We start from the raw sequence: 27,576 nt of genomic DNA, 5'->3' as shown, positions 1-27,576 counted from the left end.
GAGGTCCTATTACCATTATTTCAACTTCTTTATTTAATTTTCAGAAATGTAGTTAATAATAGCTAATCATTTATTATTTCCCAATGCCAGATATTCTTATATTACATAAGTACTATTTGATAGGTAGAATTATCTCTATATTACACAAGAGTAAAGGGAGGTTGTTATAAGTTAATTAATTTGCCTCAAATCATACAGCTAGGAAATGGTGTGGCTGGGATGTGAGACCCCAGCACTCTGATCCTAGAGTTTCATTGCTTAAGTGCATAACTGAGTCAAACCTTTTATCTGGCCAAACTGTGCAGGCCAACGTAAAATATATCTGATCTATGAAACATTTAGAACAAAAGAAGTAGCCATGCTATCAAAAATTAATATGGAATGTGTTCCTATTTTTTAAATGGGGCCACAAAATCATTATTCTTTAGAAGAAAATTCTCAACACATCAACTAGCACTTTTTTTTAAAGCTTTCACCCTAATCATAATCAGATAATTAGAAAAAGAACTTTCCATGATAATTTCTGCAAGGTGAGAATAACAGCTGAAATTAAAAAGAGAATTTGAGGATTTGTGAAATAGGTAGAAAACAATTTACTCGTAAATAATGTAGATTGGCAAAGGGAAAGTAGGTATCAAATCGAAGGAAGTTTAAACCTTCTTTAAAGGATATATGTGTAAGAGAAAACGCATACTTGTTTCACAGTTTACAATCTAGACAAGGAGACAAAGCACATGTAAAATCAGTGGTAGACTGTCACTTCTCACCACATTTTCAAATATGGCAGTACTGTGATCATCCTTATTGTAGCTTTGGAGCACATAATTTTTCATTTCCCCAAGCAATTTCACTGTGAACATTTGAGTTGGCACTGAGTGGAATAAAATATATGATCCATTTCTATTCACTTCCCACACTACTTCAAGTTTGGCCAAAGCATCCATATATAATTTTACTAATATTTTATCATAAATCATTCCCCCTGGTCCTTTTCCTTTTTCCACCTCTCTACATTTATTGGGCCTCAGAGAATAACACGACACTGGCAGTCAGAGGTTTCCACTTACACTCGCATAATAAAATGTTCTATCTTTATATTCATACCTTATTCGTTCATGCATTTCTGACTGAACAACAAATCAGTCTTTAGCTGACAGAGCATGTTACAATCTATGAGGGAAGAAGCCCACTGCTAGTCAATGATTTCATAGTAGAATTGAAAAGCACTTCTGCACCTTTATCTTTCCACACCATTCTTACTATTCCCTAGTTTTCCACAGCACGTATTTGAGGGTAGGAAGCACTTCCTCACAAAGAATGGGCACTAATTGGGAATTTACATGAAAGAAACAAAGGCTATATTTCCATCAAACTAATGAAAAACAGAATGGAAAGTTCATGCACTACACATAGAATATAGCAAATCTAAAGATTCATTTTTCATAGAAGGACTACAAAACATCCAAATAAATAATGAACTTGATAATAAACACCCAGAAGTAGAAATACTTGATCAAATAGTATTTATATTTTTAATTTTTTAAGGAGCCACCAAACTGTTTTCCATAATGAATGTACTAATGTACATTCCCACCTTTATGTTAGAAATGTGTTATTATTAGGAATGTGAGGAATGGCCATTTGTGTTTATCAGATTTATCCCTTTTACACATGTTAATCTGATTGGTTGGGATACAACTGTTAACAATACTCTCTTATAATTCTTTTTACTTCTATAGAATTGGTATTAATGTCCCACTTTTATTTCAGATTTAGTAATTTGAGTCTTCTCTCCCTTTTTTCTTAGACAATTTTGCTAAATGTTTTTCTCACTTTGTTGATATTTTCAAAGAAGCAACTTTTGGTTTTGTTGATTTTCGCTATTTTTCCATTCTCTATATCATTTCTACTTCAATCTTTATTATTTCTTTCATTCTGCTGGCTTTAGGTTTATTTTATTATTTTTGTAGTTTGTTAAGTTACAAAGATATGCCCTTGATTTGAGATCTTACATTGTTTTTTGATGTAAGCATTTATAAATTTCTATTTTATTTTACTTTATTTACTCCAAGTTTGTTAGCATATAGTGCAATAATGATTTCAGAAGTAGATTCCAGTGATTCATCCCCTATGTATAACACCCAGTGCTCATCCCAACAAGTGTCTTCCTTCATGCTCCTTACCCATTTAGCCCATCTCCCCACCCACAACTCCTCCAGAAACCCTCAATTTGTTCCTGTATTTAAGAGTCTGTTATGTTTTGTCCCCTCCTTGTTTTTGCATTATTTTTGCTTCCCCTCCCTTATGTTCATCTGCTTTGCATATTAAATTCCACATAAGTGGAGTCATATTTTTCTTTCTTTAACTAGTTTCACTTAGCATAATACCCTCTAGTTACATCCACGTAGTTGCAAATGGTAAGATTTCTTTTTTTTTGATTGCCGAGTAATACTCCATTTTATATGCATATCACATCTTCTTTATCCATTCATCTGTTGATAGACATTTGGTCTCTTTCCATACTTTGGCTATTGTTGATAGTGCTGCTATAAACATTGGGATGCATGTGCCCCTTCGAAACAGCATACCTGTATCCCTTGGATAAACACCTAGTAGTGCAATTGCTGGGTCATAGGGTAGTTCTATTTTTAACTTTTTGAGGAACCTCCATATTGTTTTCCAGAGTGGCTGCACCAGTTTGCATTCCCACCAGTAGTGCAAAAGAGATCCTCTTTCTCCACATCCTTGCCAACATCTGTTGTTGCCTGAGTTGTTAATTTTAGCCATTCTGACTGGTGTGAGGTGATATCTTATTGTAGTTTTAATTTGTATTTCAGTGATGGTGAGAATTTTTTCATGTGTCTCAGCCATCTGGATGAATTCTTTGGAAAAGTGTCTATTCAGGTCTTTTGCCCATTTCTTCACTGGATTGTTTTTTGGGTGATGAGTTTGAGAAGTTCTTTATAGATTTTGGACTAACCCTTTATCTGATATGTCATTTGCAAATATCTTCTCCATTCTGTTGGTTGTTTAGTTTTGCTGATTGTTTCCTTCACTGTTTAGAAGCTTTTTAACTTGATGAGGTCCCAATAGTTCATTATTGCTTTTGTTTCCCTTGCCTCAGAGACATGTTGAGTAAGAAGCTGCTGTATAAATTTCCATTTTAGCACTGCCTTCTTTGCATCCCATACATTTTGATATGTTATGCTTTCATTTTCATTCATCTCTAAGTACACTATTTTCTATTTTCTCTTGTTATTTCTTCTTTGATTCATTGATTGCTTAAGAATGTGTTCTTTAATCTCCACAAATTTGCTAATTTTACAATTTTCCTTCTCTGTGGTCAGAGAAGATATTTTGTATGGTATCTATCCTTTTACACATATTAAGACTTAATTTGTGACCTAACAGATTGTCTATCCTGGAGAATGTCCCATGTGTACCTAAGAAGATTATATACTATGGTTGTTGGGTAGAGTGGTTGTTCTATATAGGTCTGTCAGGTGTAGCTGGTTTATTGTGTTGTTCAAGTCCTCTATTTCCTTATTTATAGGTCTGGTTGTTCTATCTATTATTGAAAGTGGGATACTGACTTCTCTATTATTATAGAAATGTCTATCTCTTCCTCCAATCCTTCAATTTTTGCTTTATATATTTTAATAGTCCATTATGTGTATAAATGGTTATAATTGTATCTTCTTGCTGTATTGAATCTTTCATTAATATATAATGTCCTTATTTGAACTTTTCTTATTTAAAGTATATTTTGCTTAATATTATGATAGCTACCTCTGCTCTTTTTTGGTTACTCTTTGCATGGAATATTTTTTTTCCATCCTTTTACTTTCAACCTATTTCTTTCTTTCATCTAAAGGGAGCCTCTCGTAGATAACATATAGGTCTGTCATTTTTCTTATCCTTCTAACCAATACCTGTCTCTGTTTAATTTATTTACATCTAAAGTAATTACTGATATAGAGGCATTTGCTTCTGTCATTTGCTTTTTGTTTTCTATAGGTCTTATAGCTTTGTGCTCCTCATTTCCTGCATTACTATCTCTTTTGTGTGGTTGATTTTTTACAGTGAAACACTGTAATTCCTTTCTCATTTCTTCATTTGCAAAATTTTTGTGTGTATATTCTAGAACTATTCTCTTTGTGGTTACCATGGGGATTACATTTAATATTCTAAAGTTATAAGACTCTAATTTTAATTTTATCAGCTTAACTTTTTTACCAGCTTTTACATCTTAACATACATGATTCTGATCATTTAAAACTGTTCCAACTCCTTTCGATTATTGACGTCACAAAATTATATCTTTGTACATTGGTGTTGAAACCATAAGGTAATAATTGTTTTTTAATGCATTATAAAAGATAATGATTTTTTAATGCTTGCAATTTCTGAAACAGTGTCAACAAGTGAAAATACATTGCCTTCTTAGTTGACATTGAACTGCTGATGGTATTTATTAGTCAGGGGTAAATATATGGTTCACCAATTATGAACAATCAATCACCAGGCTTTACTAACAGTCTAGTCTGGGTTTTTTTTAGGGTTTCATTTTACATTTGATATTTACTTATCATTATTTCATAATTGTTATCTCCTGATCACAGTAAATTTTGAGTTTGGTTCCTATACATGTTACCTACAAAGTTAAGAATCACTGTTTTCTAAACTGCTCCATTTTGAAGTGAATTAAAAGGCAAGGACTTTTTTTTTAACAACCTTCATTTTCCACCTCCACAGCTTTTCTTTCATATGTATGGCCATACTTTCCTCCCTTCCCCATTTTAATTTTTCTTATGTTAAAATGTCTGTGCCATGTTTTAAAAATAACCAAAGTAATTCTGTGGTAGCAAAGTTACTATTAGTTTGTTTCAATATCAAAAATGGTGAATAATATGTGAACTATAGTGAGTAATGAGTGAAATAGTGTAAAAATGCTATGTAAACTCTAAATTACATATTCTACAGTTATTAAGGACCACAATATGCCACCATGTTAGGATAGAATATAAATAAACACTTAGATCAATTCTCTCCATTTGTAATAATAAAAGCTAATTTTCTTTTGAGCCTTTATTTCTATGCCAAGCAAGATGGGACTTTACCTAAAACATTAAAACACTTTGCTAAGGACTAGTACCTAAATAAATAAATTTTGCAAATGAAGAAAGGGGCTCAGAGCAATTCCTACTTTACAAAGGATGGTTTGATGTTAATGTGTTCTAGAATTACTATGTTAAACCTATTCAGGTTATGAACGCTAAGAATCTACTTCTAAATGCTAGCAGGATGCGTTCAGTTCTTTAGGACAGATAAATTCAGAATATTCTTAAAGAGAACAAAAGCTACACCCGATTAATCATTTTTTTTCTTTCTCACTGCAGAAATCTTGGTGGGAAAAGTGGTTGTTATGTGTTGGAGAATTCCCACCATATTCTTAGCTTATGCATTTGCCCCATAAACAATTGAGTATTTATAGTCCCTGAACCCTGTTTTAGGAGCTGGGGGTCTTAGGTTTATTGTAAATCTCTGTTCTTGAGAATATGTATTTTATACCCAGAGGCATACTATAAGAAGGTATAAACAAATAAGATAAGCTCAAGGATTCATAATGCAGACTCCAAATTTGTAATCCACTTATACAGCTAAATAAAAGCTTTGTTACAGAAAATAAAAGAGATGAAAATTTATTGAAATTGTGATACATCTGCAAATGTTTGGGAGTTTGGCAAGGCTTGTTTCTTGCCTTATTTTAAGAATTCATATTATGACAGGTTGATATAAAAGGCATACTATGCTTTGTAACACTTTATTCCTTCAGTCTCAGTTTCTCTCCCTCTGTTCCATATATATCTTAAGAAGATGGCATGTAAAATGCCACTTTGGGAAAGAGAAGTAAGAAAAACCAGGCAGGAGAAGATGAGGGAAACCTGGCCTTGATAAACTGATAGTGAGAAGAAGGTAAAGAAAGAAGTATGCTTTGACCTCCCTGGCCAGACCAAGATTCCCACTGGAAGAGATTTGTGAGATAGCTTGAAGGAAGAAATAAAAGCAAAGGGACTTTGGCTACACTTCCCATTTGAGACCCAGAGAAGAGAGTGTTTTGCAAAGGGTCCATTTCTTAAGAATCTGAAAGAGGTAATTATATGTTGGCAATTGTCCAAAGTTGCCATACCAGAGACACAAACACACAGAGGCAAAGGCTTAAAGTAGACCACCAAGGCTAGAGGTTAATGAAAACCAGGTTTTAGTAATATGAAGCACCAGGGAAAGAGAGTTGCGGAGCTGAGTCAGTGGAGAGAACTACTAGGTCCTGACTAGGTAGAGAAAAGGAGAAACAAGGAAACAGTTTGCAGACTTTCTTCAGTTTGTAGGATAAGGCCAGGCTGACACATAATACTGGTACATTAAAAGTCATAGACAGAAGACCCAGAAAGTTTCCCAATAATATCCAATCAGACCTGAGACCCCTCTTACTGTGCTGCAAGAACTCCATAGCTCCTCATGCATGGAGAAGCTAATGGGGAAGAAAGAGGGATAAAAAAAAAAGACTGGAAAACTATAAATAGAAAACAAGTCATTTCAATAAGAAAAGTTTTAGAAAACAAATACCAATTTTGTTCTCCATCCCTGGTGGTCTTTGAGATGAACAGTTATGAGGAAACTCAGTCAATTATAAGAAATATAGTTTGAATCATTCTGCATATCTGAGAAGTACTTCCTTTAAAAATTTTTTAACGTTTATTTATTATTGAGAGATAGAACGTGAACAGGGGAGGGGCAGAGAGAGAGGAAGACACAGAATCGAAAGCAGGCTCCAGGCTCTGAGCTGTCAGCACAGAGCCCGATGCAGGGCTCGAACTCACAAACTGCAAGATCATGACCTGAGCTGAAGCTGAAGGCTTAATCGAATGAGCCACCCAGGCATCCCTGAGAAGTACTTTTTCTAAGGGACATTTGATCCAGTAATAGTCAGTTTTTCATATTTCTGTGATAATTTCTATCTGCTATGCAATGGGGAACTCAAAATTATTTATGTCCTGAATACAAAAGATTGCCTATATTTTGGTACTAATTAAATGCTATAAATGGTATTAAAATAGTGATTTTTTCTGCTATAACATTACTGTATAAAATGCTGGTTTATTATCATTGCTATTGGGAACTTATTAATTTATAGAAAATATATACAAATTCTCTTTTTGAAAATTTAATATATTTGAAATTAATATCTAAGTAGTATAAATTAATTTCCTTTAAGCAATGTATACACACAATTTAAGAATTCTGATGGTGACATCAACAAAACATCCTTCACTTAGATCTTGTTCAAGATCATCCTGAATTTACCCCTTCCATGGACACACTGAGTCTGCAGCTACATATGGAACAATTTCCTCTGAAAAAAACCTAAAGTCTGTCTGAGCAACAACTACACACTGGGAAAAATGAGAAGAAACCACATTGAAACAGGTAGGAGAGGCCAAGACACAATTTCACCATAAAAACAATCCTTGATGGAGTGTCTCACAATCAGAAGAAAACTCAAAACCTGGAGCTTCCCTCTGGAGGGAAGGGTTTGTACCCTATATCGAGCACTCCAACTTTTAATAACTGTACCTGAGAGATAAGGCCCCTGCCAATATCTAGCTTTGAAAAACAATGGGGTTCACATCCACAAGACCCACAAAATTAGCCATTTGAGAAACGGCTCCTGAAGAGCTCGTAAGCTTGGACTCACCTGCCCCAGGGCCCAGCTCACAGGCATCTGACTGCACCTAGACTTTAAGCCTCTTTCAAGAGGTTCATTTGCTTAAATTAAAGTGCAGGGCTGAGGGGCAGGCATCTAATTTAAGACACATGTATAGAAGCCTGCTGGAACACTCCAGGATGAAGACTGGCAGAGGTCATCTTCACATTCTCCCTCTGCCTTATTATAGCCAATGGGCATCATTTCTCTTTTTATTTTTCTTTTTTCATTTTCTAATTTTCTTTTTCTTTCTCCTTTTTCCATAGAGTACCGTCTTTATACTCCCCCTCTGTCTTGCTATAACCAGCTGGTGCAATCTTCATGCTTTCCCTCTGTCATGCTTGAAAGCACCATTGTCTCCTGAAAGGGAGCTTTTACATGCATCTGATGCCCTGATTTTTGTGGATGGAGTAGAGGACATCCCTTGATCACTTGACTCTGAAGACCAAGGGAGTTTATGTTATTGGGTCCCATGGGGGTATAACAATCAGAGACAGTTCTTCGCAGGCTACCACCCCAGGGCACTGCACAGATAGCAAACTAAAACACACCACCTGTCTTTCTATGTAAGAGGCATATATGCTTGTCCAGGAGCTTTGGCCAGAGGGGCAGTCTTCTGATTTGATACATATGTAGTGGCCTATGAAAGTGCTGTCTGGGACCATAGGCTGGTAGATCCCATCTTCGTGCTCTCTCTGCCTCACTATAGCTCACCGGTATCTCCCAGAAATTAGCTTATATACCCTTGTCTGGCACCTGATTTGTGTGTCTGCCACCAGGGGACATCTTTACATGGCCTGGTTTTGGTTGCCAGCTGGGCTTACACTCACAGGTCCCACAAGATTGTACACAAAGAAAGAGTTCTTAAACAGTTACCACCTCCAGGGCACAGCAAGAGGCAACACACCCAAGAACTCAGCCTTTCTGCAAAAAAGGCCTATTAGTTAATCACAGTTGCAGCCTGAAGGGCAGGATTCTAATTAAACACACAACTAATGGTTGACTGTAATCCTTTCCAGAGACTTCAGAGGGTGCCCATTATCTTTGGCTTTCCCATTGCTGCACTCCAGAGTGCCAGTATCTCCCAAACTTGGAGCTCTTAAGTGCATCTTGTGCCTCAGTTTTTGTGCCTGCCACCAGTGGATGCCCCTGGGTTACGTAGTTTTTGTGACCAAGGGGGCTTGTGTTCCTGGGTCCCCTGATACTGTAATAATTACAGAGACCATTCTTGACAGGCTACTACCCCCAGGGCACTACATAGACAGCAGTGAAACACCATCCTATTCTATTTATGAAAGAGGCCTATTTGCTTGTCCTGGAGCTTCAGCCTGAGGGACAGACTTCAAGTTTGGTGCATATCTAGGGGCCTTAAGGAATCACTCTTGGGAACATAGGCTGGTAATGCCATCCTATTGTTCTCCTTCTGCTTCACTACACCTCACCAGTATCTCCCAGAAAAGCATTTATACACTCATCTGGAACCCTGATTTTTTTTAACTGCCACTCAGATCACTTGGCCATAGTGGCCAGTGGAACTTACACTTGCAGTCCCATAGGACTACATACATTTGCATTATTTAATAACTAATGCCTGAGGTCTTAGCTTCCAATCAACCTGAATTTAGGTTTTCACTGAGATGCACCCCTTTGAGAAACTGGCAGGTCTTAGTGTCTCTTCAACTACTGGGAGATATTTAAAAAAAAAAAAACAATAGGACTCTGGGATAAGCACTAGGTTTAAGAGACAACCAAGAGGTAGGGAAAGGTTGAACAACAAGGTTCATCTCCTACACATGACCACCCCTTAAAGAAACCAAAACAGAGAGTCAAGCAAATGAAGAAACAGAGGAAAGTGTTCCAAATGAAAGAACAAGATACAACTTCAGGAAAAAAAAAACCTAAATGAAACAGATAAGTGATTTTCCTGATAAAAAGTTCAACGTAATAATCATAAAGATGCTCATGATCAAACTTGAGAGAACAAAGTGAGAATTTCAACAAAAAGATAGAAAATATAAGGATGTACCAAATAGAAATCACAGAACTGAGGAATACAATAACTGAACTGAAAAATACACAAAAGGGATTCAACAGCAGACTAGATGTAGCAGAAGAAAATACCAGTGAATTCAAAGACAAGGCTGTGGAACTCACCCACTCAGAGTAGCAAAATGAAATGGCCTGCTTTTATTGATTCTGATGGGAGTTCTCCATGCCTCCTGCATTTGGAAGTCTGTTTTCTTCCCCAGATTAGGGAAGTTATCAAAGCCATAATTTCCTCAAGTCAACCTTGGGCTCCCTTCTCTTTCCCTCCTTCTTCTGGGACTCCTATGATATAAATGTTATTATGTTTCATGGAGTTACTGAGTTCCATAAGACTACTTTCAAAATGCAAGATTTTTCTTTCCCTCTTTTGTGCAGCTTCATTATTATCCATAATTCTGTCTTCCATATTACTTATTCATTCCTCTGCTTGTTCTGTCCTTGTGGTAATTACAGTCAGTCAGTTTTGATTCTTGGTTATTATATTTTTCATTTGGGCCTGATTGGTTATAAATTCTTTAATCTCTGCAGTAAGGGACTCCCTGGTGTCTTCTATGCTTTTTTTCAAGTCCAGCTAGTATCTTTATTGTTGCTTTAGATTCTGGATCAAGCATATTATATCTGTTTCGATTAGATCTCTGGCCATGAGTTTTTCTTGTACTTTCTTTTGGGATGAATTCCTCCATCTTTGCATTTTGCCTAGGTCTCCATCTTCTTCTCTATGTTAGGAAAGCCTGTTATGTTTCTTGCTCCTGAGAGTAATGGCTTTATGAAGAAGAGGTCATGTAATGTCCAAGTCCTGGCACTTCAGGAATTGTCTCTGGTGTATGCTGCATGCATTCTGCTGCTATGTTTTCTCTGATCTATCTCTCAGGTCATTCCTCTGCAGAATTTCTCCTTACCTGCAATTGGGAGTATTTGGACCTTGGCCAGAGAATGGTGAATTTTAACTACGCATGTTCTGGTCTGCTTGTTAAAGGAGACCTGATGGCATCTCCACTAGAGCTGAGGTTTTGTATAACTCACATGGTGTTCAGGATGCTTGCCTGCCTGGAGACACACAATGCACTTTGGGCTCTATGCCAGTCAGAACAGCTGAATTTTAAAATTCCAAGCTTTGTGAACCTGGTGTGGCAGGGACCTGCACTTGTCTTCTGGGAGAGGGTCACACTGTGCTGTGACTGATACAGGTTTGACCCAGAAGGGCAGTCACAGCAGAGCTCAGGAGCATAGATATGGAGCAAAGCACACTAAGAGGTCAGTGTCCAGGTTAGCTGCCCTCATCAGGTGTCCCTGCACTGATGCTGAGGGGTGAGGGAGGGAAATGTCATCCGCTGGCTATTTTGTCCCTTGTGAATCAATGATACCTCTCTCAGATGTGTTCCAAGAAGGGGGAGTTGTCTCAACCACTGCATCTCAGGAGATCCTCAGATCCTGCCATCTGTTGCTAGGTTACCTGCCTGCCTTCTCTACAGGGGCATGGCAGTGTCTTCAGGGCTCTATATCAGTCATGCCATGAACCCCTAAAACACTAGTCTTTGAGTCTTGCTGGTTCAAAAAACACAAAAATCAACCCTCTTGTTTTCCCAGTCAATGGCTTTGGGGAAGTGTTTTCCTTGTGGGATCTGCACGCTCCTTTCTCACATACACCTCTCTCTATGATCTGGGCTTCTTCCTCTCTATAGCAGTCACAATTCATTTCTACCGCAAACCATATCTATACCCCTCCTACCTTCCATGATGTGTCCTCCGCTCCCCTTCTAGTTGTGCAGTTTGTTCTGTCAGTCCTCAGATTGATTTCTTGGTTTTTAAGATTGATTTTATATTTATCTAGCTATGTTCAAGGGAATATGCAAGTCTAAGGTCCTCTTACTACCCTGCCATCTTAACTCTACCCCCTAATCCTTGAGATTGTTAAACAAAGGTGAAATCTCCCTTGTTCTAAAAAACAGAAGCATTTTGTTGGCTGATAAAATGACTTAAAGAAATGTAACCCAAAAACATCTGGACTGGGTATGAATAGTCCAGGTCATTATAGGCCCCATTATTTCTTGATATATTAACCCTGTCTTATTAACCTATTTATGTTACCTGCTAAGCCACTCTAAGTATTTACATTTTTGTTCCTTCTTGTAGAAATCTCCTTAAGTTCATGAACAATTGATAGTAAAATCAAGGGCAGAATATTTTTTCTCTTTTGTTTACTACCGTTTTTCCATCATGGAAAAAAAATGCCTGGGACATAGCAGGTCTCTGAATTCTTTTTAGAAAGAATCATAATAATACTTATTTTCCACTATAAATCTTTGCATAAAGACTATTTCAACTACTATTATTAACAATGGTGATGATGTGTTTTCTCACAGAAATGACTCAATTTAGCTGAAAAAAAAATGTTATACAATGGAATACCACTTGGCCATAAAAAAGAATGAAGTCTTATCACTTGCAATGACATGGATGGAGCTAGACAGTATTATGCTAAGTAAAATAAGTCAGTCAGAGAAAGACAAATACCATATAGTTTCACTCATATGTGGAATTTAAGAAATAAAACCAATGAACATAGGGGGAAAATAAGAGAGGCAAACCAAGAAACAGACTCTTAACTACAGAGAACAAACTGATGGTTACTGGGGCGGTGGGGAAGATGGGTTAAATAGGTGATGGGAATTAAGGAGTACACGTGTCATGATGAATACCAGGTGTTGTATATAAGTATCAAGTCACTAAATTCTACACCTAAAACTAATATTACACTGTATGTTAGCTAACTGGAATTGAAATTAACAAATTAAAAAAAAAAACTAAAAAAGAGTAAATGAACTGCTTTTCAAATAAAAATGTGTGGATCTCCTCAGATATCACCTCACGCCAGTCAGAGTGGCCAAAATGAACAAATCGGGAGACTATAGATGCTGGAGAGGATGTGGAGAAACGGGAACCCTCTTGCACTGTTGGTGGGAATGCAAACTGGTGCAGCCACTCTGGAAAACAGTGTGGAAGTTCCTCAGAAAATTAAAAATAGACTTACCCTATGACCCAGCAATAGCACTGCTAGGAATTTACCCAAGGGATACAGGAGTACTGATGCATAGGGGCACTTGTACCCCAATGTTTACAGCAGCACTCTCAACAATAGCCAAATTATGGAAAGAGCCTAAATGTCCATCAACTGATGAATGGATAAAGAAATTGTGGTTTATATACACAATGGAGTACTACGTGGCAATGAGAAAGAATGAAATATGGCCCTTTGTAGCAACATGGATGAAACTGGAGAGTGTGATGCTAAGTGAAATAAGCCATACAGAGAAAGACAGATACCATATGGTTTCACTCTTATGTGGATCCTGAGAAACTTAACAGAAACCCATGGGGGAGGGGAAGGAAAAACAAAAAAGAGGTTAGAGTGGGAGAGAGCCAAAGCTTAAGAGACTTAAAAACTGAGAACAAACTGAGGGTTGATGGGGGGTGGGAGGGAGGGGAGGGTGGGTGATAGGTATTGAGGAGGGCACCTTTTGGGATGAGCACTGGGTGTTGTATGGAAACCAATTTGACAATAAACTTCATATATTGAAAAAAAATGTGTGGATCTCAAAAACATTACTTTGAGCAGAAGAGACAGACATCACAAAGTGTACTTGTGATTTATTTCATTTTCATGAACTTCTGCCACTACCAAACTGAGGTATATAAATAGAAATTAATAGAGTTTCATGCGTTAAGGGTGAGTGGGTATTAATTGAAATGTTATACAGGGATATTTTCTGTGTTAATGGGTGTGATCTGTACACTGATAGAGTTTTGGGATACTGCAGCTGGTTATAAAGATTTAAAATTTTGTCAAGTCATACACTCAATTTTGTCACATTTCACTATATTTTAATTTTACATTGATAAAAAAATAAGAAAGAGGGAAACAAGGAAAATTATACAGTAATGGAGACACGCACATTTAATATATAAACCTCCCTTTCCCTTGAGCATCTCAAGCAGGCTCCACACTGCCAGAGCCTGATGAAAAGCTGGAACCCATGAACCGTGAGATCATGCCCTGAGCTGAAATCTAAAGTCGAACACTTAACCAACCGAGCCTCCAAGGGGCCCTAATTTATCAGATATTCTCATAAAACTCACTTGCTATAAATGGTTTCAAAAGTTTAAACTCAAAAATTGACTCCAATTCCCAAGCATACTGACACCTGAATACTGACAGTGAAGCTTGAATGAAATGATAATGATGTAATCAATTTAAACAAACATTGGATTTGGGCCACTGGGTGATCATTCAGTTAAGTGTCCTACTCTTGATCTCAGCTCAGGTCTTGATCTCAGGGCCCTGTGTTCAAGTCCTGTGTTGGGCTCTGTGCTGCAGTGGGCATGAAATCTACTTAAAAAACAAATAAAGAGAGGGGCGCCTGGGTGGTGCAGTCGGTTAAGCGTCCAACTTCAGCCAGGTCACGATCTCGCGGTCTGTGAGTTCGAGCCCCGCGTCAGGCTCTGGGCTGATGGCTCAGAGCCTGGAGCCTGTTTCCGATTCTGTGTCTCCCTCTGTCTCTGCCCCTCCCCTGTTCATGCTCTGTCTCTCTCTGTCCCAAAAATAAATAAACGTTGAAAAAAAAATTTATTTTTAAAAATAAATAAATAAAACAAATAAAGAAACAAAAACAAAAAAACATTGGATTTAACTGAGTGACTGCATTATTAGATTATGACTTCTGTCTGTTAACTAAAAATGCACTCTTAGAAAAGTTGTAAATAATGTCAGTGTCTGACCCAGTCTGGCTTCTTTGGGTATGTTTTCCTGAATGTTTCTACATGAACTTTTCGTAAAGGTCTAATGCTACTATTGGTAGATAAGATCTGTAAATATTTAAAGGAATATTATGTTTTCATGTTTTGCCAATCTGAAACAAAACTGCCTGTGGTTGAACCACCATTTCTCTATTTAAGTAGATGTGTGACTTTGACAATTACTTAACTATTCTGTGTCTGTTTCTTCATCTATAAAATAAGGTTAATGACAGGCTCCATCTCATAGAGTTACCATGAGAATTAAATGAGTTAATACATTGAAGGAACAAAGAATAGTGCCTAATACATTGTAAATACCTAATGAACATTCTCTATTATTATAAAATAGATTTTAAAAATGGAAACATATGGTTTACTGATTACATCAGTTTACAGAAATACTTTTAAACACATCTTAATACGCTTCCTAAAATGTGCCTCCAAAAACTGTAACTCAGTGTGCCATGTTGATGTAGATTCCTATTCATATGGTAAGCAGTGATTGAACATAGTAGGTGGAGTATTAAGGCCAATTCAAATTTGTTCTTTCAAATAACTGAAATCTACTTCATCACCCAGGTCAGAATATCAATCTGTCACTCAAGTCATAATGTCAACCTTTGTTTAAAAACTACTAAGTACAGCTTATTGTACATCTTGATTAGAATATAAAGTGTACTTATACTCATTTCTTAAATGATTTATTATCTAATTTTAAATGTTTCAAAGCTGAGTTAAGAAAGAATGTAATTACTTCCACAAAATCTACTATCAGGGAATGTGACCAAGTGAAATATTCAAAAGAGAAAAACAGAAAGATTTTAAATGATGAACTGTTTTGAACTCAGAATCATTGTGGAAGATCTTTGCTTCTCTTATTCAATCATTCATCAGAGAAATTACATATTTTATATGAAACACTTGCAAATGAATTCTTAATAACCAAAGACAAACCACAAAAGTAGGACCAACTGGACTATCAAAGTATCTCTGGACTTCTTTTAAATACAATCTATTTTCAATGAAATTACCTATCTCTAAGAGATTATTTCTGATAGCAATTTTTATAGTTTTAGAAACATCAAAGTTGGAGAGAGAGCAAGTCTACCTGAAAGTGAATAATAAATTTGATTAAAAAGCGATGATCAAAAACATCTAATTTCTCTTGGAACAGCCAAGTGTAAGCCTAAAACCTGCTCTCTTATCAATTTGGAAATTTCCACTCCCATTTCTAAATATCCACAGCAACTATATCATTTTGAGGCAAGTTAGGCTTTCAATATTGCCGTCATTGAAAAAATAGTATTCAGTGATTAAGAGAAAGCTGACAAACATCTCTCTGCTGTTAACACAACATTTTGGATACTAAACTCTAAAAAGGGACTAGAGAGGGGCGCCTAGGTGAGTTTGAGCCCCATGTTGGGCTCTGTGCTGATAGAGTGGAGCCTGCTTGGGATTCTCTGTCTTCTCTCTCTCTCTCTCTCTCTCTCTCTCTCTCTCTCTCTCTCTCCCCCTTTGCTCCTTCCTCTCTCTCCCTTGCTTTCTCTCAAAAATAAAATAAACATTTTACAAAATAAATAAAATAAATAAAACATAAAAAGGGACTAGAGAATGAAGGTGTACAATGGTTCAAGATAAAATAGAAAAATAACCCTCCTTTAGTAACATAAAAAGACAAATGAAATATATATCATTTTATTAATTTACTTATTTATCTATAGCAAAGGAAATATAGTTTTTTCTTTTATTATTTTTTAAGTTAAATCCAAGTTAGTTAACATATAGTGTAACAATGATTTCAGGAATAGGTTTTAGTGATTCATCACATAACACCTAGTGCTCATCCCAGCAAGTGCCTTCTTTAATGCCCATCACCCATTTAACCCATCCCCCCACTCAACACCCTTCCAGCAATCCTCAGTTTATTATCTGTATTTTAGAGTCCCTTATGGCTTGTCTCCCTCTCTGTGGCAATATAATTTATATTGGTCATTTTGAAATGGAAATCTTTTTAGAAAAAATTAAGAAATGTAACCTAGCTTACTTATAATGTGACCTTTATTTTTGGATCATTATGTTTGACTGAATTAATAATGGGCAGACATTTTAGATTAAAATAATAATAGTCTCCATATTTTGGCTATAGAGTTGATATATTGCCATGTACAATAACGTTTATCAATGTAAGTATCACTATCAAAAACAAAGAATAGACTCAATTCTAAGCTCCATAGGGTTAGTTAATACCTTCATCATGTCACATAATTACCATTGCTTTTTTGTGGTGAGATCATTTAAGATTATTCTCTTAAGAACTTTCAAGTATATAGTACATCGCTGTTAACTATAATCACAGTGCTGTGCATTACATCCCCAGAATTTATCTTCTAACTGGAAGTTTGTGCCCTTTAACCAATATCTCTACATTCCGTCCCTGCCACAGCCACTGGTAATCATCTTTCTAACTTTCTTTTTCTACAAGTTTGGGTTTTTTTTAGGTTCCACCTATAATTAAGACCATACAGTATCTACATTTCTCTGACTTATTTCACTTAGCATAATGTCCTCAAGGTTCATCGGTGTAGTTGCAAAAAGCAGAATGCTCCTTCTTTTTTATGACCAAATAATATTACATTGCATACAGGTGCCACATCTTTATCCATTCATCTGTTGACAGACACTCAGGTTGTTTCCATATCTTGTCTATTTTGAATAGTACTGAAGTAAACATGAGAGTATAGATGTCTCTTTGATACCCTGTTTTCATTTCCTCTGGATATATGCACAGAAGTGGAATTGCTGGATCAATAGCATAGAGGTTCCTCAGAAAATTAAAAATAGAACTATCCAAGCTTCTTCATACACAATCTTTATAATAACAAAATAATCCCAAATCCCATCTCCCCTCCCTGTATCATTGCTGCCACTCATTTTATTCACATAAAGCATACATAAGCACAGTTGCATACAAAAGCATACATAATTAGATAACTTATTGCTATTATTTGGAACAAACTGTTATCCATTCAACCAATAAGAATAACAAAAATAAAGGATTCTTGTCTACTTTCATTTATTACTTCTCTGATACTTTTTATTTCTTTACAAAGATCCAAATATTTGATCTATATCATTTTCCTTCTCTCTATAATACTTTTTTCTTGTAGTATAGGTCTACTGACAACAAAGCCCAATTTATGTTTGAAAAAGTCTTTATTTCTCTTTCACTTTTTAAGGATAATTTCACAGGGTACTAGACCTATGGGTTTTTCTATCAATACTTTAAGTATTTCACCCCTCTCTCTTGCTTGCATGGTTTCTAAGAAGACAAATATAATTCTTATTTTTCCTCTAATATAGGTAAGGTTTCCTCCCCCCTTCTAGTTTCTTTCAATGTTTTTTATCTTTGGTTATCTGTAGTTTGCAAATGATATGTCTAGACATATACACAGATATAGATACATATATTAATGGATAGATATTTTTAGCATTTATCCTCCTTAGTGTTCTCTGAGTTTTCTCAATCTTTGGTTTGATGCCTGACATTAATTTGCAGAAATGTTCAGTCATTATTGTTTCAAATACTTCTTTTGTCCCCTTCTCTCTGCCTTCACCTTCTGGTATTTCAAGTGTGCAGATGTTCTAACACCTTTTGTATTGTCCCACAGTTCCTGAATGTCCTACTTTGACTTTTTTCAGTCTGCTTTTCAGTATGGGAGCTTCTATTAAGATATCTTCAAGCTCAGAGTTTTTTCTCAGCTGTGTCCAGTCTACTAATAAATCCACTGAAGACATTCTTCATTTTTGTTACAGCATTTGTGATATCTAGCATTTTGTTTTGGTTCTTTCTTAGGATTTCCATCTCTCTACTTTCATTGCCAATTAATTCTTACATGCTACTTTACCCATCAGAGCATTCGGCACATTAATCATAGTTGTTTTAAACCTCTAGTCTGATAATTCTAACATCTTTGCCATGTCTGGTTCTGATGCTTCCCCTGTCTCCTACAACTATGTTTTTTGCCTTTTAATATGCCTTGTAATTTTTCCTGGATAGCTGGGCATTATGTACTGGGTAAAATGAACTGCTATAAAAAGGCCTTTATTAATGTGGTGGTGATATATAAAAGGAGAATAATAGTCCTATTATTAGGTCTTAGACTTTTAGTGACCCTGTACCTCCACACTGTGAACATTATACATGCTTCTCAGTTTTCCACCCTGCCTCTTCAATGGGACAAGATGCCTAGATTAGGTTGGGGTTGGGTATTTCCCTTCTCCTAGTCAGTTAGGTTCTGATAAAACCCCAGCAGGTTAGCCTCTGGTTAACTAGTTTCTCCTGGGGGCAGATGTCATTAGATGAAAAAAATGCTCTGGCATATTTCAAAATGGTTCCTTTCCTCTTACCTCTTGCAGATGCATCAGAGGATTTTTCTCCAATTACAGTTAGAACCTGGTAGAACCCCAGGAAGTGAAAGTCCTAAAAGTGTGGCCTTCTCCAACCTCCACTCACTGGTTCTCCTGGAGTTTTTGAGTCTGAGTTGTCCACTCTAAGCTTCCAGTAATTCTTCAATTACTATTCAGTTTCTCTACCCTCTGGGTACAAGTTCCCTTGAAGGTTCTAAGTTCCACTTAGGATTCTCTCTATTTTTCTATCAGTCTCTGATTTGGGGGACAGGGCTCAAACCTAAGAAGCGTTGTTGATCTTTCAGTTTAACTTTTCATTTCTTATAGAACAAAGTAGTGACTTCCAAGCTTCTTAAAAGCCAAACCAGAAACAAAACTTACACAATTCTTTTAAATGATTTTAATGACTTTCATTCCATTTAAAAAAAACACATTTTCAGAATTTGATAAAGATCTAATGAAGAAAGATCTATCAAATCTTATCATACATATGAAAAGATTGAATTTGGAAATTTAGCAACTTCTCCAAGCCATACTGCTAAGAGTTAGCAGAGATAGAATTTAAAATCAAATCTTTCAGGTGGTGTGCCTGGGTAGCTCAGTTGGTTAAGCGTTGGACTTTGACTCAGGCCATGATCTCATGGTTCACAAGTTCAAGCCCCATGTCAGGCTCTGTGCTGACAGCTCACAGCCTGAAGCCTGCTTCAAATTCTGTGTCTCCCTCTCTCTCTGCCTCTCCATTGCTTGCATTCTGTTTCTCTCAAGAAAAAAAATCTTTTTAATTAAAACCTAATCTTTCAGACTCCCAAATCTACATTCTTTCCACTATTTTGTTAATTTGAAAGTCAGAAACTTCTAATCCCATTAGATCTTGTAATTTCTAAGAATAAAATCCCCAATTAATTATGCTACATCTATTTGAACACCATTACTGATGGAAAACTTGCCTCCTACTAAGTCAATTCATTTCACTGTATTAAAAGAAGTTTTCTATTGCTAAAATCAATATCTTCTTACTTTTAACTTTTGACATTATTTTTAATTCTGTTTTCTGGATCAAAAGGTAATACTTTATATTACAGTAAAGTAATTTACATTAAATATGTAAAGAAAATTACCTGTGCCGACCTCTCTTTTTCAGGTTAAACACATTAGTTCTAAAAATGATTTTTATATTGCATGATTTGTTCATTCAAAATAGCACAGGTGTTCTTCATTAGGCACAATGCATTTTTCAAAGGCTCTCTTACATTTTTGGACTGAGAACTGATTTGACCTGTCATAGAATAGAAGGTATTACCTTGTTCTAGACACATGCTCTTATTAACATACCCAATTATATGCCTTTCTTCTGTTTTGAAAAACATATAATACCATTTATTGAACTTAGATTAATTCCTCTAACCTGTTTCACATGTACTATGTAATATAGTTGGTATTTTATATTTAATACTGGGTTTACCTTTGACATTATTAAATTCTATCTTCTTAAATTCAAACTTATTGTCCAAATAAGTTGTATAATATGTATACAATCCATACAATCTTTTTTGACTGGCTTCTTTCATTTAGCATAATGTTTTCGAGGTTCATCCATGTTGTAGAGTACATCAGTATTTCACTTCTTTTTTTAATGGCTGAATAATATACCATTCTGTGAATATACTAATTTTACTTGTGCAAATATACTAATTTTACTTGTCCACTTAACAACTTATTGCCCAAAATAAAATTTAAAAATCCATATATATATATATATATATATATATACATATATATATATATATATATATATATATATATATATAATACATTATATTCTCCCCTCCTGGAAGCATCATGCCTTTCTATTTTGTCACCATGTTACCAATGTCTTCATAATTTTTAATAGGTCTAGTGAGATATATCAAATGATGGACATTTTGGTTGTTTTCTGATTTTTGCTATGTGAATAATGTTGCTATAAATATTCACAAGCCTGTGTGTTGGTGTGTATTTTGATTTTGCTGGAGTATTTCTCTAGGAGGAGGTGCTGTATCATTTGGTAACTCTATGTTTCATACTTTAAGGAAATACCAAACTATTCTCTAGTTGGTGGGAATGCAAACTGGTGTAGCCACTCTGGAAAACAGTATGGAGGTTCTTCAAAAAGTGAAAAATATAACTGCCCTATGACTCGGCAATTGCATTGCTAGGTATTTACCCAAAGGATACCAAAATACAGCTTTGAAGGGGCACATGCACTTGGATGTTTATTGTTGATGCTTTATCAACAACAGCCAAACTATGGAAAAGAGCCCCTGTCCATCAAGTGATGAATGGATAAAAAAGATGTGGGAGAAATATTATATATATACATATGTATATATATATATATATATTAGAATATTAGTCATAAAAAAGAATGAAATCTTGCCATTTGCAATAACATGGATGGAGCTATAGAATATTATGCTAAGCGAAATAAGTCAGTGAGAGAAAGACAAATACCATATGATTTTACTCATATGTGGAATTTAAGAAACAAAACAAGAACATATGGGAAGGGGGAAAAAAGAGAGGGAAACAAACCATAAGAGACTCTTAATGATAAAGAACAAACTGAGGGTTGATGGAGGGAGATGGGTGGGAGATGGGCTAGATGAGTGATGGATATTAAGGAGGGCACTTGTTATGACGAGCAGTGGGTGTTGTAAGTGATGAATCACTGAATTCTACTCCTGAAACCACTATTGTACTGTATATTAACTAAAATTTAAATAAAAATTTAAAAAGAAAAAAAAAAAAAGAAAATGTCTCCACCATTTCACATTCCTGTCAGTAATATATGAGGTTTCCAATTTCTCCACAGTCTTATCAGACTTGTTATTGTCTTTTTTGTTATTAGCCATCCTGGTGGATGTGAAGTGATATATAATTTTGGTGTCTTGTTTTTTGTTGTGCATTTTTCTAGTAACTGGTAAGGTAATGTTGAGTATCTTTTCCTGTATTTGGGTATCATCTTTGAAGAGATATCTGTATTCAGAAATTCTGCCCATTATAATCAGATAATTTGTCTGTTATTAAATTGTTATAATTCATTATATATTCTGGATATAAGTGCCTCATCAAATATGTAATTTGCAAATACAATTCTACCCAGTCCGTGGGTCTTTTCACTTTCTTCATAATAATACTTACAGCACAAATGTATTCAGTTTTGATGAACTGAAAAATTCCTATGGTTGGCACCTGTGCTTTGGTTTCATATCTGATGATACAATGCCTAACTCAAGGTCACAAAGGTGAATATTTATGCTTATGCTTTCTTCTGAGAGTTTTATAGTTTTAGCTCTTACATTTAGGTTAAAGATCCATTTTGAGTTCATTTTTATGTATGGTGTGAAGACAATGTTCAACTTTATTCTTTGGCATGTGTATATCTAGTTATCCCAGAGCCATTTGTTAAATAGACTATTCATTACCCATTGGATTGCCTTAACACCCCTGTTCAAAATTAATTAACCATAAATTTATGTGCATATTTTTTGACTCTCAATTATATTTCACTGATCTATATATATCTTTCTTTATTGCCAGTACTATACTGTGTGACTACTAGCTTGGTAGGAAGTTTTGAAATAAGGCAGTGTGACTCCTCCACAATGAACAAATTTGAACAAATTCTTCGTGATCATTTTAGCTCTTATTGAATTCCCAAACAAATTATTATGGCCAGTTTATTAATTTCTGCCAATAGAGAGCTAGAATTTTGATAGAGATTGTATTGCATTCATAGATTAATTTTGGTGTCTTGCCATCTTAACAATATTAAGTTTTTCAACTCATGAACACAGGATGTGTTTTCCATTCATTTAGGTCTTCTTTAATTTCTTTCAATGACATTTTGTAGTTTGCAGTAAAGAATTACTGCACTTCTTTGTTAAATTTATTCCAAAGTACTTTATTCCTTATGAGGCTATTATAAATGGAATTGTTTTCATATTTCATCTTCAGACTGTTCATTGTTAGTTTACATATATACAATTGATTTTAATGTATTGAACGTATATCCTGCACCCTTGCTGAACTCATTTATTAGACAGAACATTTTTTGTTTGTGTGTGTATGGTTTCTGTGACATTTTCCACATACAATTTTATCTGAGAATAGAGATTATTTTTACTTCTTCCCTTCCAGTATGGATTCTTTTTCTTTGTCCTGTCTAATTAACATGGGTAGGACTTCCATACAATACTGAATAGAAGTGATGATAATGGACATCCTCTTCTTTACTCTTGATCTTATTGGGAAAGCTTTCAGTCTTTTACCATTATCTCTGAGTATTGTTTTTATTTTTGTAGATACATCTTATCAGAAGAAGACTTCAAGTTCAACTTTACTGGATGAGTGTATGTGTGTATATGTATGCATCTACTGAAAAAATCATGCAACTTTTGTCCTCAATTCAATCAATATGATGTGATGGTCAGTTCTATCCGTCAACTTGGCTAAACTATAGTCCTCAATTAATCAATAGAACACTAATGTAGGCGTTGCTCTGGAAGTTATTTTGTAAATGTGATTAGCATCATTAATCAGTTGACTGTAAGTAAAGGAGATTAGCCCAGGGGCACCTGGGTGGCTCAGTTCGTTGGGCAACCAACTTTGGCTCAGGTCATGATCTCGCAGTTTGTGAGTTCAAGCCCCATGTTGGCTCTGTGCTGACAGCTCAGAGCCTGGAGCCTACTTCAGATTCTGTGTCACCCCTGTCTCTAGCCCTCCCCTGCTCATGCTCTGTGTCTCTCTGTCTCTCAATAATGAACAAATGTTAAAAAAAATTAAAAACAAAGAAAAGAGATTAGCCTGGATAATTAGGGTGGGTCTGATCCAATCCGTTGAAAGGCTTTAAGAGCAGAACTGAGGTTTCCTTGAAGAAAATGAAATTCCACCTGTGGGCTACAATTTACCCAGCAGATTTCAGAGTTGTCTAGCTAACTCCCACAATCACATAAGCCAACTCATTACAATAAATACTAATAAACCAGCACTGGTATAAAGGACCTCATGTTAGTCTTCTTGCATCTAGTTTAATCAAAAGAATCTTTCTAAGTAATCCAGGATATCTCACTGCACGTGAGGGTATTCCATATTTTTTATACCTGACATGGATCTCATCTATCTATTTAGCTGAATGCCTTATAAGAAGAGTGGCAGGTATATGTGGTGTATAGAGATCTGATAATCTTCCTTATCTGTCATGCCACAAATCACAAATATTTTCCTTTTTGACAGAAAAATGAATACAATCTAGAGGTGGGTGGTTTTTTCTCCATCTCAAATTATAAGCAATGAATTCAAGTATTCACATAAAAACACACAAAAACAATTATTCTTCCACAAAACTTCACTGAATTGACATTCAAGGTCCAAATTGCTTTAATTTCTTTGTCTAATTTCCTTTTTCTTTGATATATTTTTATGTCACATTCAAAATAATTCAAACTAGAATTATTGAGTTCCTGTTTGGTATGGAGCTACTATATATGAAAAACAATCTATTGATATTTGTTATGCAAACCATGAGGGACGGGGTGGGGGGGGAAGGATTCCAGAATTACAGTGACATCTTTGGTCTTCTTAAGGCTGTACCTCTAAACTCCTCAGCAATTTGAAGACCTACCTTCACAGTAAAACTCCTTGTGACTTCCAAAAATGTGGACTATAATAATCATCAATTTAATTCTATCACTTGGTTGCTGTATGATTTGGGAAAAGTAGCTTCCTAAATTGAGAATTGTCACATAGGATTGTTCTGAAGGTAAATTGAGATAAGCCTAGGTAGTTTTTAAATTTTGCTTTACCTTTATCTTAATTGACTTCATGCTCATGCCTTGTCAATTTAAAATCAATTTAAATAATTTTACTCTCAAGTTAATAAATTCCAGAGTCCTCTTGCAAAGGTGTGATATCCATCCATCCCTGTCCTCAACACACACCAGCAGCCTATTATCTGCCAAGTATTTTAGAACCTGAATTTATGCATAATATGAATTAAGCCTTTAAGGGATTTAACAGTTTAACAACACTCAGCTTTAGTGAACACACAACACTTGAATACACTTTTATTTTATTTTATTTATTTTATTTTAACGGGGTTTGCAGAATGCCAGGCCTATTTGTTCTGTCTCTTGGCTCACTAAATTAAATCTAGGTTAGAAACTATAGTACTCAGTTACTCTTAGTCTCCAGAAAGAAGTTCCATAAACACTGACCTACTTTATCGATGACTTTGCCAAATGAGAGTCATAGGATATACCACAAATAGATTATTTTCTGTTCTTGTAACATGTACATCTCAAATCCGATTCAAAATTTTAATTATATGATTCAGTCTTTATCATCATTAATACTGACCATACTTACAGCTCCCTTGGGTGATGGATCAGACAGATGACCTCAAGAGTAGGGCTCCTTACATATGTTCTAAGTCTTAGCAAGGCTCAGTTCCTTAGAGTTCAGAGATAGACATCCTCCATTTAATAGGAACACTGATTTAGGAAGGTGAGGGTGAATGACTGCATGGTAGTTAGACTGAAAGCTAATGAACAGATGTGTTATAGTCTTGGCTTCTCAGGCTTTCTAAAAGACTTTTCAAATTACCTCCCACATAAATTGGTGTTAATGATTGTACAAGACTTTTTAAGAAGCACTATGCTTAGACTAGAAGAGAATTTTCAATACTTTTGGGGAAACATTTCTCATCTATATTAAGAATAATTCTTTTCACACCTATGCTCTAGCTCTGCCTCTCAGCAAAAGAAAATGAGCTGCTCTGCATTTGTTTCTCAATGCAAAGAAAGACATTTAATTTTTCGGGCAATGCATGGTAACTTAGAGCAATGTGTAGAATCTAAAACGGAAAATGCATACAACTACAAGATGAGTGGACTGTCTCACCCACAGACAATAACCCATCCCTAATGACTCATTTTCCTCTATATAAATTGAGGAATGTGACAAGGGTACAGAATGTTTTTCCCTCACAAGGAAAAAATTTACCTGCAAAGATATGCTAATCATATTAGGCTGATGCATCCATTCGTAGCACATCATTCTTTTTTCTATATTAGGAATCTGCCTTCTTATTGCTACTGTGCAACTGAGAGAAAGAAATGAAGAAGAATTTTTTAATAAAAACATTTTATCTTTACTTTGCTGGAAGGAGGCTGGATGTGAGCTCTCTAACTACAAATTCAAAACCAAATGACAAGAATATAAATAAGAATCTGCTGTGTATATTAACTTTCTATTGTTAATGCTTTTACTAGGATGTTAGAAGATTATTGCTAGATATAATTAGAAATGAAGAGTTTTGGTTTTTTCAGGTCATAAATTTATTTCATTCTCTTATTTTGTATGTGAGTCAAGCTTTAATCTTTTATCTGTTTTCTTAAAACACTTGCCCTGAGAATCAAGGATTAAATACAAGATATTCTTCTCTGTTTCTCTTCATTCCCATCTGCACAAAGAGTATTCTTTGATGTGTACTCTAAAGCTGATTCCTTTGATTATTTTTTAAACTCCCAGTCTACACTCTAATCAGGTTTTAAAACTATACTCCTGCATTAACATTATGTATGCGTGCACCAGTGCTGAGCTAATGGGCTAGGATGAGTCAGATCTCCATATATTTTTATGTTTTTTCCCCTTAGTTTGTCTTCATTTCAGATTGAAAACTCCCTTTACTTAGCCAATTTTTTAAATGAACTTCATAAATCTCCTCACGTAAAGCACAAGCAGCAGAATTTATTTAAAGTGGAAAACTTTTTCTCCCAATGCACTTTTGTAGATTTTGCTGTAAAGGGAAATCAGTTTTAAACAGGCAGGACTGCTTTACACTGAAAGAAAATTAAATTCTTGCATCCCTGTGCATACTGCACGCATGATATGCTTTCCATATGATTTCTACCTACGTGATCATCACTCAGCACTGAAAAAGCTCAGGGGCAAAGGAAGGTCAGAAAGGTATGAAGAGAGCAACAAAAATCAAGATGAAGTAAAAATGACTTAATTTCCATATATATTTCATCTGAAGTGCAGGCTCAAAAGAGAAAAGTGCTCACTCATCTTCCTCTTCACCAAAGCCTTCCCTGCAGCCACACTTCAGTTAAGTGAGGGTAAAACAGCGTTCTGCACTGAGTTCAGTTAACTTTCTCAGATCTGTTATCACAAGGAATTCTGGTTGCTAGAGGCTCAGTTGTCAATGGGAGATACTAGACAGTAATAGTAATGGATAAGTGAAGAGCATTTTATGGTTACCAGGCATATTACCACATTTGTGTCGTTTAATCCTTTCAAAAAACACTACCAAACAATATTAGTTGAATTATAACTGATGAGTAAACAGTGGATGAGAGGTTAACTGATGTGAACAAGATCTAGTAATGACCAAGAAGTAGGTAACTGGTTTTTCTGACTCCAAACCCATGTTATTCCCAATACATGAAACTACTTTGAAAGAAGCCTTTGAATATCTTAATGGATAAATATTCTTCTATAAACTGAAAGACACAAATGTCTTT

Source organism: Prionailurus viverrinus, chromosome F2, assembly GCF_022837055.1.
Source record: "Prionailurus viverrinus isolate Anna chromosome F2, UM_Priviv_1.0, whole genome shotgun sequence".
Taxonomy (NCBI): Eukaryota; Metazoa; Chordata; class Mammalia; order Carnivora; family Felidae; genus Prionailurus; species Prionailurus viverrinus.
This window is presented reverse-complemented; position numbering follows the sequence as displayed.